This window comes from Salvelinus sp. IW2-2015, unplaced genomic scaffold, assembly GCF_002910315.2.
Source record: "Salvelinus sp. IW2-2015 unplaced genomic scaffold, ASM291031v2 Un_scaffold1416, whole genome shotgun sequence".
NCBI classification, from domain to species: domain Eukaryota; kingdom Metazoa; phylum Chordata; class Actinopteri; order Salmoniformes; family Salmonidae; genus Salvelinus; species Salvelinus sp. IW2-2015.
Window position 1 is genome coordinate 90,006 of NW_019942893.1, and position 17,462 is coordinate 107,467.

Below are 17,462 nucleotides of genomic sequence, written 5' to 3' on the forward strand. Positions count from 1 at the left end.
GAAGAAACTAGGCAAAGCAGTGGACTAGTGACAAAGCTCCAGGACATTAGTGCCACTGGGCTGGTTCGTGACGTTTTCCTGGTAACATTGTCAATATTAACCTAGGTAGTCAAATACATTTTTTAGAACTTCCTCAGAAAACATTGTTTCTTATGTCTAACACAATATACACGCTATGCAGTGCACTGACAAATCTGTTTACACACCCGAAACAGTGCCAAATATTTACACTCTGAGAAAGGAAGGAAAGAGAGTGAGAAAAAAAAGATTTGAAATGAGGAACACATTTTCATCATCTGCACTGGGGTCAAGGGTGTGGGTGGGTCTAGTAGGCCTAAAACCAACACAGACTTCAAAAACGTGTTAGTGTGTGTGTTTGGTACTGCTAGCGTCACTCCAATGGGTGTTCCTCTCATTCCACCAGAATAACGAAATCCAGGGAGTTACCCCTCCACAGTTATCTCTACAGGGCTTCTAGCCTAGTCCTTCTCTACTAATCCTCACAGAGGGAAAGAGAGAGAGGAGGGGGAGGGGAATTAGGCTACAGCCCACTGACTGACTGGAAAATGTACAGTATCTACAGCTAGTAGACTAGAGAAGCAACATCTTAATGGAATCTGCTCTCCGATGTTGTCCGAAAAACCAACATATATATGACAGCCAGAGATTATTACACACTGTAGCAAAACGCTTTCCAACAGACCATGAAAACAAGTGTTTCTTCCACAGCCATCAATGTTCATCCTCTGCTCTTATCAAGGCTTTCACTGCRTGGACATGGGATGATACAGACAATGTACAGAGAAAGACTAGGAATTCATCAAGCTATTTTTCACAGAGCTTCCTTATCCTTTGGCTTGTTGAAGATGTGTTCTGCATTGGTATAATTAGGAAAGAGTATTCCAACGGTCTCTTGGGAGATTGGAAGATTGCTCAAATAGACAATGAAATKGTGGGATGTTTAAATGAAATACTTAATTATTATTACTACTACAGTACACAAGGAAAWCTACATGCATGAAGTTATACATGGTTGAGTAAGGCCTACAATAGCAACACACACTAGCATAGCTCAGTGGCTGGCTATTATCAGAGACTATTTCTTCATTTCCTGTCCCATTCAGGCCTACAGTACGCAAAGTAAGCTACCAGTCACTAGAGGGACAAACACATTTCCTAATAACATTGCATAATAGATAATACTGCACCGTATATTGTTATGATAGATACATAACAGTAAACATGCACTAATTCAACCTAATCGCAGGAGTGAGGCTTCCTATCCTGCAGGCTGTGCAAAATACACAAAATCAACAGCCTACTAAAATGTGGCCTTGGAGCCTCACTCCTGCGATTGAAGGAGACGGGTGTGTGGGGGGGACCAAGTAATACATGCTGTTTTTGTTGTTTTTACTAACCTYCGAAGGCCAACAAAACGATGTACTGTTTGATACTAGTGCTACAGTTGAATAAAACATGAAATCATATGTCGCACACGCTCCTCTGCAGAGTCCACTGGCGACGCGCAGTCAATAATGGAAACATTATAGATTTCTACATATTGTACAAAGAGAAACGACATTAACGTCTGAATAATTACATGRTCTCGCGCTAGCCGGAGCTTACTACTACGAAACAACATTATCCGTTTTAACTTACCCTCGTTTAGCTGAAATATGATTGAAAAGACAGCACCTTCTAGTARAAAGCGAGCGTACTATTTTCAGTATTTTTATCCGCTACCCTGCTGCTTTGAAAGAGGTYTGCTTCTGCTTGTAGGTCCTGCGATGCTCCGCCCCCCAACGCCCTCTCACTTGGGTGCGGCAAAGCGGTGAATGCTGGTGCGCACCATTGGTTGTGCTCAAAATCCATTGCGGCACATGAAAGCAACGACGAACCTGGTTGGAGGTTGTACTGAGAGAGTACGATTAGACTAAACCGGGATAAACCGGGCTATGGCCCGTCACATCACCGGGCAAAAGTGGTGAGGGAGGAGCGCCGTCTCAAATCGAGCATCACCGGGCCATAATGTCAACAAAATAGTATGATGAATCGTTTAGAAACATAAACTATTAATTTTTAAATAGCCTAGGGCCTAAGCCTATGTTACAAATTTCAAAGTAGTTTTCCTTAGGAGGATTCTGAAGGCAGTTAAAGCGATACATGCATTTTGAGCAAACATTTTTGCAAGTGAAAACACTGAATCCTTACTAATWATTCCACGTGCTTGACATATGTCACTCTTTTTCAGCCGTCTTCAACGTTTGCTTTGATGGGGGCACCCGGGAGGCAGCCCGATTTCAAAACGAATGAAATCAACGCTAATCCGGTTAAACCGKGGCATGCCCGGGATATTAATCGAATTCCGTCACTTATAAGAACGTATGGAGCCCATGATGAAACCAAACAATTTGTTTTTTAGTGTCATCMCCAGTGGTGGAAAAATAACCCAATTGTCATATCTGAGTAAAAGTAAAGATACCTTAATAGAAAATTACTCAAGTAAAAGTGAAAGTCACCCAGTAAAATACTACTTGAGTAAAAGTCTAAAAGTATTTGGTTTTAAATATACCTAAGTATCAAAATTAAATTAAATTGCAAAAATATTTATTTATTTTATTTATTTTTATTAATTTAATCTTTATTTAACTAGGCAAGTCAGTTAAGAACAAATTCTTATTTTCAATGACGGCCTAGGAACAGTGGGTTAACTGCCTTGTTCAKGGGCAGAACGACAGAAAGGCAAAAGGCCTCCTCCGGGGACGGGGCCTGGGATTTAAAAAAAAACGGGAAAAAACAATATAAATATAGGACAAGAGAGACAACACAACACTACATAAAGAGAGAACTAAGACAACAACATMGCAATGCAGCAACACATGACAACATAGCATGGTAGCAACACAACATAACAACAACATGGTAGCAACACAAAACATGGTGCAAACATTATTGGGCACAGACAACAGGACAAAGGGCAAGAAGGTAGAGACAACATTACATCCCACAAAGCAGCCACAACTGTCAGTAAGAGTGTCCATGATTGAGTCTTTGAATGAAGAGATTGAGATAAAACTGTCCAGTTTGAGCGTTTGTTGCAGCTCGTTCCAGTCGCTAGCTGCAGCGAACTGAAAAGACGAGCGATCCAGGGATGTGTGTGCTTTGGGGACCTTTAACAGAATGTGAATGGCAGAACGGGTGTTGTATGTGGAGGACGAGGGCTTCAGTAGATATCTCAGATAGGGGGGAGTGGCCTAAGAGGGTTTTATAAATAAGCATCAACCAGTGGGTCTTGCGACAGGTATACAGAGATGACCAGTTTACAGAGGAGTATAGAGTGCAGTGATATGTCCTATAAGGAGCATTGATAGGAAATCGGATGGCCGAATGTTAAAGCTGAGTATAAGACTGTAYCATCTGCATATAAATGGATGAGAGAGCTTCCTACTGTCTGAGCTATGTTGTTGATTCAAATTGAAAAGAGCGTGGGGCCTAGGATCGAGCCTTGGGGTACTCCCTTGGTGACAGGCAGTGGCTGAGACAGCAGATTTTCTGACTTTATACACTGCACTCTTTGAAAGAGGTAGTTAGCAAACCAGCACAAAGACCCCTCAGAGACACCAATACTCCTTAGCCGGCCCACACGAATGGAATGTTCTACCGTATCAAAAGCTTTGGCCAAGTCAATAAAAATAGCAGCACAATATTGCTTAGAATCAAGGGCAATGGTGACATCATTCAGGACCTTTGAGGTTGCAGTGACACATCCATAACCCGAGAGGAAACCAGATTGCATACCCGAGAGAATACTATAGACATCAAGAAAGCCAGTCAGTTGATTATTGACAAGTTTTTCCAACACTATTGATAAACAGGGCAAAATAGAAATAGGCCTGTAACAAAGTAAAAAAGGACGAACAGTGGCTGCCTTCCAAGCAATGGGAACCTCCCCAGAAAGGAGAGACAGGTTAAAAAGGTTGGAGATAGGCTTGGCGATGATAAGTGCAGCAACCTTAAAGAAGAAAGGGTCTAAACCATCTGATCCAGATGTTTTTTTGGGGTCAAGTTTAAGGAGCTCCTTTAGCACCTCGGACTCAGTGACTGCCTGCAGGGAGAAACTTTGTAGCGGGGCAGGGGAAAAAGAGGGAGAAGCATCGAGGATAGTCGCATTAGAAGGGGTGGGAGATGAGGAAATGTTGGACGGGCAAGAAGGCATGGCTGAGTCAAATAGGAATCCTGACTTAATGAAGTGGTGATTAAAGAGCTCAGCCAACATTCTTCTTGTCAGTAACAACCACATCCTCAACATTAAGGGACATGGGCAGCTGTGAGGAGGAGGGTTTATTCTCCAGGTCTTTAACTGTTTTCCAGAACATCTTGGGGTTAGATCCACAGAGAGAGACTACTGCTCCTTAAGGGAACTACCTTTGGCTTTCCGGATAGCCTGAGTGCATTTATTTCTCATTTGCCTGAACGAGAGCCAGTCAGCCTGAGTATGTGTGTGCTGAGCCTTTGCCAAATGCAATTCTTGAGGTGGAGTAACTCTGCAAGATCACGGTCGAACCAGGGGCTGAACCTGTTTTTCATTCTCATTTTCTTTATGGGGGAGTGTTTGTTAACAATACCACTGAAAATATTTTTTAAAAGGTCCAAGCGTCTTCGACAGAAGGATCAAGCTGATTCTATACCATTTTACAGAGGCCAGTTCATAAAGGAAGGCTTTCTCATTAAAGTTTTTTAGCAAGCGTCTATGACAAATCAAGACAGGTCGTTTCACTGAGCAGCCATTATGAACACAGGCTGTAAAACAGTGATCACTAAGGTCATTACAGAAAACACCAGACTGATACCTATCAGGATTATTTGTGAGGTTAACATCAAGGAGAGTAGCCTTTTCTGGGTGTTTGGAGTCATACCTTGTGGGGTTGGAAATAATCTGAGAAAGATTTAGGGAGTCCCATTGCTTTAGGACTTGGTCAGATGGTTTAAGCATGTCCCAGTTTAGGTCACCTAGCAGGACAAATTCAGACTTAGTGTAAGGGGCCAGGAGAGAGCTTAGGGCAGGTAGGGTACAGGCCGGTGCTGATGGTGGACGATAGCACCCAGCAACAGTCAACAAAGAGCCATTTGAAAGTGTAATACTTAAAACCAGCAAATCAAATTGTTTGGGGACAGACTTGGTGGAGACAACCGAGCACTGAAGGTGATCCTAGGTAAAGATTGATCCTAGGTAAAGGTTRTAACCAGAAAGGTTAACATCAGTATTCAAAACACTCTTCCTTAACCACGTCTCAGAAATGACCAACACATCTGGATTGGAGCTGTGAASCCATACTTTCAATTGATCCATTTTAGGTAATAAACTTCTAGTGTTAACGTGTAGAAAACCCAGGCTTTTACGAGAGCAGAAATCAGTGAAGCAGATATCAGAGCACAAGTCAGAATTGGGTCTAGCAACAGCAGATGGGCAAATGTACATGCACATTTCCAGATATCATCAACAGTAATACAATCAAGGCACGGCACAGTACAGGGAGAGCTCTGCAGTGCTGATTTATGACATCTGACTGTGCATCAGATGGCAACAAGATCATATTGTACAGCAATTTCATCAGGTAACATGAATACAAAGCCGGCGAGACGTGGTTAGAATAGGATGGGAGGCCAAAAGTCTGTGTAACCAATATAGAGTCAGAGTCCCGAGAGTGGGAATGAACATAGTCTGTCCCACAGTTGGGTAAAGGACGTTTGTAGTCAACAAAGTAAGCAGGAGCCATGAGGCAAATATATATAACTACTTGGGGCTAGCCATTGTAAGTTCAGAGTCACTCGCCCCAACAGTGCCTGTGTGTTGGAGGCGAGCGAAAGCTCGGGAGAGAGGGGTGAGTTTGGTGGGGGTACCTGTACCAGACAGGGGGAGACAGGCCAGGGCAGACGGTGAACAGATCACCAGGTGGAATCCAAGCAGCAGTGCAGCAGGCAACGGGAGTAGGTGTCACACCCACTTGGGAGAAGATTTTATTTCTGGAGGCAGATTTCTTGCAGAGAATGCCAGTGAATGGTCTCTGAACAGCAGGAGGGGGCTTCAGAGGATGCTTCAAAGACTCCTGACACTTGCTGGACCCAAAGACATCGACACATTTTACTTCACACCTTAATGCTAATTGCATTTGTATCTGGTCTGTTCTTGCAAGCCTGGGAGCCTTAACTCAGCATTCAGTCCCAATAAAATATATCATTGTAATGTACTTTATTTAAAAAAATATATATATATTCTTGTCTTTCAAAACAGCATCAGACCAAACACAACTCACTCAGTTCCAGGTTGGATGGTGTCCTCGGGTCTCTGCTGTTTGTTTGCCCAGAGCACCCTCCGTATAGCTTGGAAAAAGAAAACCTTGGAAGCAGGAATCTCTCCGGTTGATGTTGGTCAAAATGAGGTTGTAGGTTTGGAGTTTTGATCTGGAGCGAAGGCCATGCTGTGGACCTGCCGGAAAAATCCAAGTTTATCTAACTCCAAATCTATCCTTTTGTAAAAAAACATGTTGAAACATGTGAGAGCACACATGCAGCTGTGTCTCTCTCTCTGTATGATCAGGACTATACTTAAGTATAAAAAGTTAAAGTAAAGGTATAAATAATTAAGCAAACCAGGCTGCACCATTTCTTGTTTTTTAAATTTACGGATAGCCAGGGGCACACTTCAACACATTTCTTTAATTATTTGTTATTCTTATCTCTTACTTTTTTTTTGGGGGGGGGGTTTCTTAAAACTGCATTGTTGATTAAGGGCTCGTAAGTAAGCATTTCACCGTAAGGTCTACCTACACCTGTTGCATTCGGCGCATGTGACAAATAGAATTTTATTTTATTTGAAACATCATTTACAAATTAAGTATTTGTGTTTATTGAGTCCGCCAGATCAGAGGATAGATGTTGTGGTGGCAGCAGCTGCAGAGAAGTACTTGGGTGTACATGATTTTAYTGCAGAAGAGTTACAGGATGTTTTGTACCATAGTGTTCCGTCCTCCCAAGCTGTTGGCCTGATGCAGGATCAGATGGGGCCAATGTAGTGGAATAGTTTTTTCATTACTTTTTGAACCTTTATTTAACTAGGCTAGTCAGTTAAGAACAAATTCTTATTTACAATGATGGGCTACCGGGGAACAGTGGGGTAACTGCCTTGTTCAGGGGCAAAATGACAGATTTTTACCTTGTCAGCTCCGGGATTCGATCCAGCAACCTTTCGGTTACTGGCCTACCGCCCCAATAGTGATGAGGTTTTTTAATGGGTGTAGGGTTAGYTGGTAGGGTAATATTTTCTTCACAAAGTGTTAATGAATTCAAACTACAGAGTAGTAGGCTGATACACAGCCAATACAGTAGGAGGCAGCATGCACCTATACCATTTGTTTGCAGACATAATACATAAGAAGAAGAAGTAGGGACGTCCCAAGGATCCCTGATAGCATGGATAATTCGGAAATGTCGTCATTTCAGTAGTCGTCTGCGCACAATATCGAAACACTTCCACTGTGGAACGTCCATTCGCTTTTAYCCAGTAGGAAAAATCATCATATTTTCAGATTTAGGTAAGCACCAAAAGCTCTTTGAATAGCTATTTACAAAGTTTCTAGATATATCAAACGTATGTCATTATTGTAGGCTAACGTTACTCTTAAAGTTGAGGAATGTACGTAGCTAGCTTAGTGGCTAGCTTGCTAGCGTTAGCACGATGAACATGTTTATTGCCAATTTCTTGATCAAATTAGGAGGATGACGAGTGTTTTAATTTATAGGACTTCCAAAWATATAGCAGTCCTCATTGCTAAGCAGTCTGCCGTGTAGTAGGTTAAGGGGACAAAATGAAACTTTGGTTTTGGTGTTAGGCAGGACAAACCCGTTTTGCATATTKTTGGTATAACATCAAAATCAATCAATCGCAGCACGTTTTTGGAATAATTCAGCAGTTTTTTTTACCTGATTTAAGTACAATACCATTGGAATTAATGTTACCATCTAAAACTTTTTCATAAATACAAATRTTTTACTGTCAGCTGTTTGAAGCTGGTGTACCGAAAGTAAGCAACGCAAAAACGAAACTTGACAACGAGAAGCATAGAAATAGCGCACTTAGAACAGATCCACAGCTTCATAGACTTGCTTWMAATGAGAAAGAAATGTCTTATAGATCTGTCAATGTGAATTTGGTCGGGTCGCCCAAAAAGTTACCTTTGCCAATTGTGTGCAACTGCAGCCYGCCTTGAGCATCCCCTACGTTCCTTCATGAACACCCCCCCTCGATCACTTTTGGGTGATGYGGGTCAAAAGGGAAATAAAAGTATTATCTGTTTTTTTTGCCCCCTCCCTCCTTGCTAGCACATGTCTTGGGTATTCTCCCTTGAATATTTTCTTAAGTTAGATGGGGAGGGGCGGTGAACAGCAATCTTCAAGTCTGTCCACAGATTTGGGCATTGGCTGACTTCCACATTCTTGTTCTGAAGCCATTCCAAATAAAACATGTATTTGTCACATTCTTTGTAAACAACAGTGAAATGCTTTGTCATTATGGGGTATTGTGTGTAGATTGAGGATTTTGTATTTATTTAATACCATTTTAGAATAAGGCTGAAATGTAACAAAATGTGTAAAAATCAAGGGTCTGAATACTATTCCGAATACACTGTGGAAGAGAGCTTTCGACACACCACTCCCTTTCGACACGCCCACCTTTTTGACACGCCAATCTTTCCTTTCGACACCGCCCACTCACCCATACTCCAGTCGCCATACTGGGATGCAGCTACTCCTTATCATTCGGAAAAGTGAAAACATACCTGTGAGAGGGTCGCCTGGTACCAAGTAATTGTAGGTTTTGTACCCAATACCAATCGGTGAGTTAATTTGACCATGGGGAAAAGAGCTACTGGGTAAATACTGCAATGCAGGTTGGATTGAATTGAGCCCATAATCTTCATTCTCAAGGTGATGATTGCACTTTTCTCCCCAACACAATAAATGTGAGTCCACATTTCAAAGGTTTGCCCTTCCACCGCAAGTGCCAATGATGTCAGGAACTTGGCGGCATACCACTTGTGAGCTAACTGTCTAGAGCTGTATTTTGTGGTGCGGTGCACTTTAAAAATGTTTTATCGTAGCATGCCAGTGTACTTCTGGTAAAGAAAAGCTTTAGTGAGGAAAGTGATGGATCAGGTACAACTATGTTTAGCCTCCCTCAAAATGAATATTTATGAGCCATTCCTCCCACCACAACTTCTCCCCTGAATGTGTATTTTATTTGAAGGAGTTGAAACAAACCCTACCTCTTCAGAGTATCTTAAATAACTTGGAATAACTTATAGTGGTTGGTTAGATGAACTTTAAAATGCTAATATAATATTGGCTATGTAAACATTTATTTGAATGTGAATTTCACAGTCTGAAATAATGGTCGCCTACCATTTTGGCTTTATATTGGAGATCTGTCTCCTTCACGTAAAGGATGTGTTCTGATGTAATTTTAATTCATGCTACTGTACAGCCACTGCATTCAAATGTTTTATTATGTAACTTTATTTAACTAGGCACGTCAGTTAAGAACAAATTCTTATTTACAATGATGGCCAAACCCGAACGACGCTGGGCCAATTGTGCGCCGCCCTATGGGACTCCCAATCACGGCCGGTTGTATACAGCCTGTTTTCGAACCAGGGTGTCTGTAGTGATGCCTCAAACACTGAGATGCAGTGCCTTAGTCGTGCGCCACTCTGGAGCCGAGCTGAATTTAGGCGCTTATCAGTGTCCAAATCTGCCATTTTCAAACCGGGGTATAAGTGTAAAGGGTTAAGAAACGTTTTACGCCCCTGGGTGTGTAAAGCTCTCCAGCTTGTAGTCCTAAAAAAAGGAAATGAGTTAGCATTTTCTACCTCTGGAACGTTGGCCATTCATATGGTGAAATTAACTGGTTTTGGGATATACGCTGAAAAAGGGTCTGAGGTTACAGGTGTCTGCATACAGGTTCGGTTTGCTCAACAGCAGAACTCGGTAGGCAACGCCAATGTCTGTGCTCGCATAATCCATAAAGACCTTCGCTTGAAAAACTAGAGAAAAGTGGCAATATTACTGTTTTGTCCTTCTTGAGCACCGTAGTAACAGCATAGCCAGTAACACTTCCTTAAAATAGTTAAAATTAATCTAAGTAAAAATCTGTAATTTTTTCGTTTTGCTCAGGAGGTCTTAGTCGCACAATTTCCCATCTAGCTAAGATGTTTGGTGCAGTACTTCAAGTGAAAAATGTGCATAACTACTACTAATGCACTGCAGACAGTAGGACTAGCTGACTGCAGCAGTAGGACCTAGCTGCCTGCAGGAGTAGGACTAGGCCTGCAGCAGTAGGACCTAGCTGCACTGCAGACAGTAGGACTAGCTGCACTGCAGACAGTAGGACCTAGCTGCATGCAGACAGTAGGACCTAGCTGCACTGCAGACAGTAGGACTAGCTGCACTGAGACAGTAGACTAGCTGCACTGCAGACAGTAGGACCTAGCTGCACTGCAGACAGTAGGACCTAGCTGGCACGCAAAGTAGACCTAGCTGCACTGCAGCAGACAGTAGGACCTAGCTGCACTGCAGACAGACAGTAGACCTAGCTGCCACAGCGTGCTAGCTGAGCAGACAGACAGTAGGACCTAGCTGCACTGCAGACAGACAGTAGGACCTAGCTGCACTGCAGACAGACAGTAGGACCTAGCTGCGCTCTCTCTTCTCTTTCGTTGAATGACACAACTTAATTGAAGAATCTCATCTGTAGTTCCCTCCCTTAATGTTGACCAATCACAGAAGAAACAGCGTATACTTCGGCTACCAATCTTAATGTTGCTCAACATTTTTTTTTGTCTGAAACAGCTGGGGAAAAAACTGTGGAACATCAGAACAACAAAAACATCACAAATGTCATCATACTACATGATGAAAATAACAATATACATGATAATACAAAACTGTTTCGACTGGGACGCGTGCAACCGGCTTAAGGCTTAGGACATCTTATACGTTTTGTTCTATGATATATCAGTCAGTTAACATGAGCTTTTTAATGAATTATGAAAGTTTTGATTACAAAATGCTTAAAAATGCACAAAACGTTTCTGTGGCTCTGATTTATCTCATAGAACGAAACGTATAAGGTCTCCTAAGCCTGTGTTTACTACATACCTTATTCTTGATGTTTATCCAAAAACTCAACAAAACCCCCATTAATTTCTCCATAGGCTTTGGCCAACGAGCCAGGGCAGAGTTCGCTTCCGTTAGTGCCAGGAATGCATTACTGTTTTCCTATATTCACTAGGAAGCAAAGAGAACGAAACAGGAGGGACATACTTAAATTTGTCCATAGAAACTCTTGTTTTTGTTGCAAAACACAACTGTTTAGATACTTTTTGCTCACGTGCTCAAACATGTAAACACCTCAAGACTTTAGTTAGTATGCATGTATTTCAGTCTTGTGCACGTGATAGCCACACACAGACACTTGCGTGTGGAAGTCTGTTTAATAATACTTTCCTGTGAATATTTTTATAATTCAGCACTATATAAGAACCACCCACTGACAATTGCAGAGTAAGTTAAAATATACACTGAACAAAAATATAACACAAAATTGTAAGTGTTTATCCTAGCAATTTCCTACACACAAAACGCTTATTTCTCTCAATTTTGTGCACAAATTTGTTTATATCCTGTTGTGAGCATTTTCCTTTGCAAGATATCCATCCACCTGACAGGTGTGGCATATCAAGAAGCTGATTAAACAGCATGATCATTACATAGGTGCACCTTTAAAAGTTTTACAACACGAATGCCATAGATGTCAACATTTTGATGGAGCGTGCAATTGCTGACTGCATGAATGTCCTCAGAGCAGTTGACGAGAATTGAATGTAATTTTATCTACCATAAGCCGCTCCAACTTGTTTAGAGAATTTGGCAGTACGTCCAACCGCCTCACAACCCGCAGAACACGTGTAACCACGTCAGCCCAGGACTTCAGTAAAATCTTTTATATTCTTCCATGTTGAGTTTTATATGTTTGTTCAGGATAATTCTGTTACAATTGTGACAGACAAGGGACGTTAAAATTCAAAATAATAATAATGTATGCAAAAATGAGTTGTGTTGCTGTTAGGCAAGGATAGCATCGGGACTAGTGCCATCTGTCTGTGCATGATGTGATCTTTACTTTTCAAGTCTTGTTTACTTGCCCCATATCACATGTTCTCTTTCCTCTCACCAGAGATAAGCCAATAATATTATTTGTCAAAAAAAAGTCCACTATTGTTCCTGTGCAATTCAACAGGGACAACTTTTAGGCACTATGTGGATAAGAGCGGCCATTTAGCATACTAAATGAAACAACCGTTGTTGAATGTTTGACCCTGTTTTCTCTGTCCCTCTGTTACAGGTTGTCCTTTGACCTGTCCGTGTAGCTACAGTGATGGTCTGCATTCCCTGCATCGTCATTCCAGTCCTCTTGTGGGTGTACAAGAGGTTCTTGAACAATCATCTACCCTTCATTGGTCCAATTATAAGCCGATTCTGGCCAACAAGGAGAGCTGTCAGGGAGTGGCGTAGGACTGGTGACGTGAAAGCCAGTGAAAAGAGCAATGGATGTCCAGTGATGAGCAATGGAGCGTGCAAGGTAATACACCTGTTATTGGATTGTGGACTGGGAGAGCGTGCCATCACTTGTAGCAATCTCCGGTGGCACAAGCCCCAGACCGGCTACACATGCTGAGGAAGTCATGACACACATTGTAATATGCATGAACCAATACATATACATGCTGTGTCCATAGGCAGATGGGTTGCATCCCACAACGTTAAACAGTGTTCTAGAATACAATACATTCTGAAAGTATTTAGACCCCTTGAATGATGTTACATTACAGCCTGATTCTAAAATGGATTCAATTGTGTGTTTCTTTTCTCCCCCTCATCAATCTTCACACTGCCCCATAATGACAAAGCAAATTACATTTATTCCAAATTGATAAACAATACCTTTAAAGTATCTTTGTTTTTTAACTATTTTCTAAATTGTAGAATAATAGTGAACATATCAAATCTATGAAATAACACATATGAATAATTTAGTAACCAAAAAAAGTGTTAACAAATCAAAATATTTATATTTGAGATTCTCAAAGTAGCCATCCTTGCCTTGATGACAGCTTTGCACACTGATATCACATTACATAAGTATCAGACCTTTACTCAGTACTTTGTTGAAGCACCTTTGGCAGCGAATACAGCCTTGGTCTTCTTGGGTATGACGCTACAGCTTGGCACACCTGTATTTGGGGAGTTTCTCCATTCTTCTCTGCAGATTCTCTCAAGCTCTGTCAGGTTGGATGGGGAGCCTCTCTGCCCAGTCATTTTTTTGTTTCTCCAGTCTCGAAGCCACCCTTGCGTTGTCTTGGCTTTGTGCTTAGGGTCGTTGTCCTGTTGGAAGGTGAACCTTCGCCCAGTCTGAGGTTCTCCCCCGATTGGTCAGTTTGGCTGGGGGCCAGCTCTAGGGAGAGTTGGTGGTTCCAAACTCCTTCCATTTAAGAATGATGGAGGCCGTTGTGTTCTTGTGGACCTTCAATGCTGCAGACTTTTTTGGTACCCTTCCCCAGATCTGTACCTCGAAACAATCCTGTCTCGTAGCTTTACGGACAATTCCTTCAACCTCATTGCTTGATTTTTGCTCTGTCAACTGTGGGACCTTATATAGACAGGTATGTGCCTTTCCAAGTCATGTCCAATCAATTGAATTTACCACAGGTGGACTCCAATCACGTTGTAGAAACATCTTAAGGATGACAATGGAAACAGGATGCACCTGAGCTCAATTTCGAGTCTTAAGCAAAGGGTCTGAATTCTTATGTAAATAAGGTATTCTGTTTAAAATGTTTAATACATTTGCAATTTGTTCTTAAAATCTGTTTCGCTTTTGTCATTATGGGGTATTGTGTGTGCAGATTAATGAGGGGTAAAAATGACTTATTCCATTTTTAGAATAAGGCTGTAACGTAACAAAATGTTAAGTCAAGGTATCTGAATACTTTCTGATGCACTGTTGGTCTGGAATTTCCAAGACTAATGCATGCATGTCGCACACCGTACATCTTTATTTGTCGTACATCTTTACTTTGTTCGTACATCTTACTTTGTTACTCTTATGTCCATCTTTACTTGTTCGTACATCTTTACTTTGTTCGTACATCTTTACTTTGTTCCTTTAGATCATGTTGCTGATTTGTTGGATTCAACAGCATCCACTTACTTTAGAGCAGGGGTATTCAATCGGGGTCCGCAGGTGGTCTGCAAAAAAATTATATATTAAAAATATATATATATTTCAATGTTTTTTTGATATGGCAAATAAAATAATTTGAATTACATACCTACAGTAGAAATAGGAGAATATTCTTTCTGATGATGTCAACTATATTTCTCAATCCTAATGTTGAGCCATTACACTCACTGGAGTATCTGACACAGGCTTTGAAAAATCACCCACAAATAGGCTACCAGTCAATGGGCTACCAGTCAATGGGCTACCAGTCAATGGGCTACCAGTCAATGGGCTACCAGTCAATGGGCTACCAGTCAAGGCTACCAGTCAATGGGTACGCAGTAATGGGCTACCAGTCAACGGGCTACGCGCCTACCGTCAACGGGCTACCAGTCAACGGGCTACCAGTCAACGGCTACCAGTCAACGGCTACCGTCAACGGCTACCAGTCAACAGGTACCAGTCACAGGCTACAGTCAGTAGGCTACCAGTCAGTAGGCTACCAGTCAGTAGGCTACCAGTCAGTAGGCTACCAGTCAGTAGGCTACCAGTCAGTAGGCTACCAGTCAGTAGGCTACCAGTAACGGCTACCAGTCAATGGGCGGCAAGTGCGCTGGCTGCTGGAAAGCTTTTTTGACATGGACCTTTATTTAACCAGCTGAACAGCTGCTCTTAATGAAAATGTGTTTGAGTTACCTTTCAATCTTATAGGCCATGTTAGTTTACACTTCCAATTATACTATGTTGATTACTTCTCCTTGCCATTCAGCTGATGGTAGACAATAAAAAAAAAAAAATTTTTTTTGCTAACATATGGATGGGACCTGTAGGGGTCCATGGGCAAAAAAAGGTTGAATCCCCTGCTTCAGAGTGAACATGTTGTTACAAGGCTTCTAGACTGTTGCTACTTCTGTTGTCAATTGTTAACTATTGAAGCCATCTCTCTTTCAGACTGAAGTCAATGGTGCTGCTTGGCAAATGGGCCGGCTGCAATGGGCGGCTGCAAATGGGCGGCTTCTTACAGTATCTGACAAGAAGACTGACTAACATTTCACCAGTTTTTCAACTGTGAAAATATTTGAATACAATATGGATATCTTAACTTTATCGTTCTTATTTTCTGAATTGACTATAGTGGGATTTTTAATGCTGGCCTGGATTTAACATAGCAACACATATTGTACATTTTCTGTAATGCTCATTTCAGTTGTGTTGCAGGAATAGAATATATGTAGAAAATTTTCTGCCTTGTTTTATCATGCTTGATTCCCTGATGTATTTATTATAACAGATTAATACCTACTTATTTATAATATCAAGTACATATTTTATTTTCTAATTCCGAAATTAATTATTAGCAAATGATTAAAAGGCATTTAAACATTCCGACCGTGTGATTTTAGCATTCCCCTTTTCCCCCTTTTATGTGCATTGTATAAATAAACCTATGATTACTATCATTGTTTTTGCTCTCCTAGTGTATCTCATTTAGCCTGTTCTCAACGGTTTATACTCTTAACCTTATATTCACCAGGCTGGTCAATAAAGAAAAATCATAATTTACAATGAAGGTCTGGCAAGAGCAAAAAGCCCTCCTGTGGGGACCAGATCTGAAAAAACTATGTAGACCAAATGGCAACACGACAGAAGACACTGGCAACAGCACAATACAACAGCAAACAGTGTGTGAAGTAAACAACATTCTTCCTTAAATAAGACAACGCAAAGTAGTGACATCGGGTGACAAATAGAAACAACTACATCTCAACAACCTGTTCATCTATTTGTCCTTTGGGGACACCAGGTCCTGGATGTTAGGTTGGGCTTGGAGGGAATTCCAAGACCAGGGATCTGAGTAAGAAAATACCTTTTTCCGTGCTCGCTTCTAATATTCGGGACTGTTGGATAAAACAAGATTTTGAGATATGAGCTTGTATGTGTGTTTATTTTGAGCTGGAATTATATATAAAATGGCAGATTTATTAAGATGGCCTATATATATATATATATATTATATACTACAGTTGAAGTCGGAAGTTTACATACACTTCAGCCCAATACATTTAAACTCAGTTTTTCACAATTCTGACATTTAATCCTAGAAAAAAAATTCCCTGTCTTAGGTCAGTTAGGATCACCACTTTATTTTAAGAATGTTACATTTCAGAATAATAGTAGAGAGTGATTTATTTCAGCTTTTATTTCTTTCATCACATTCCCAGTGGGTCAGAAGTTTACATACACTCAATTAGTATTGGTAGCATTGCCTTTAAATTGTTTAACTTGGGTCAAAGCGTTTTGAGTAGCCTTCCACAAGCTTCCACAATAAGTTGGGTGAATTTTGGCCATTCCTCCTGACAGAGCTAGTGTAACTGGGTCAGGTTTGTAGGCCTCCTTGCTCGCACACGCTTTTTCAGTTCTGCCCACAAATGTCTATATGATTGAGTCAGGGCTTTGTGATGGCCACTCCAATACTTGACTCTGTTGTCCTTAAGCCATTTTGCCACACTTTTGGAAGTATGCTTGGGGTCATTGTCCACTTGGAAGACCCATTTGCAACCAAGCTTAACTTCCTGACTGGATGTCTTGAGATGTTGCTTCCTATCCACATTTTCCATCCTCATGAAGCCATCTATTTTGTGAAGTGCACCAGTCCCTCCTGCAGCAAAGCACCCCCACAAATCATGATGCTGCCACCTCAGTACTTCACGGTTGGGATTGGGTTCTCCGGCTTGCAAGCTTCCCCTTTTTCCTCCAAAAATAGTAATGGTCATTATGGCCAAACAGTTCTATTTTTGTTTCATCAGACAGAGGACATTTCTCAAAAAGTATGATCTCTTGTCCCAATGTGCAGTTGTACTTTTGTACCTGTTTCCTCCAGCAAGGTCCTTTGCTGTTGGTTCTGGGATTGATTTGCACTTTTCGCACCAAAGTACATTCATCTCTAGGAGACAGAATGTATGTAAACTTATATATACAGTGAAGTCGATATATATACCGAACAAAAATATAAACGCAACATGTAAAGTGTTGGTTTCATGAGTGAAATAAAAGTTCCCAGAAATGTTCGATAATGTTGTGCACAAATTTGTTACGTACCTGTTAGTGAGGCATTTCTCCTTTT

General features: G+C 41.2%; 1 protein-coding gene across 1 annotated transcript in view; it reads left to right on the top strand.

Moving 5' to 3' along the window:
* The first annotated feature begins 7,485 nt into the window (after positions 1-7,485).
* Positions 7,486-17,462, top strand: part of LOC112070756 (UPF0729 protein C18orf32 homolog) — a 24,573-nt gene continuing 14,596 nt past the window's right edge. The window contains exon 1 of the mRNA XM_024138205.2: positions 7,486-7,592. The gene's annotated coding sequence lies outside the window, so the exon portion shown is untranslated. The remainder of the gene's footprint in view (positions 7,593-17,462) is intronic.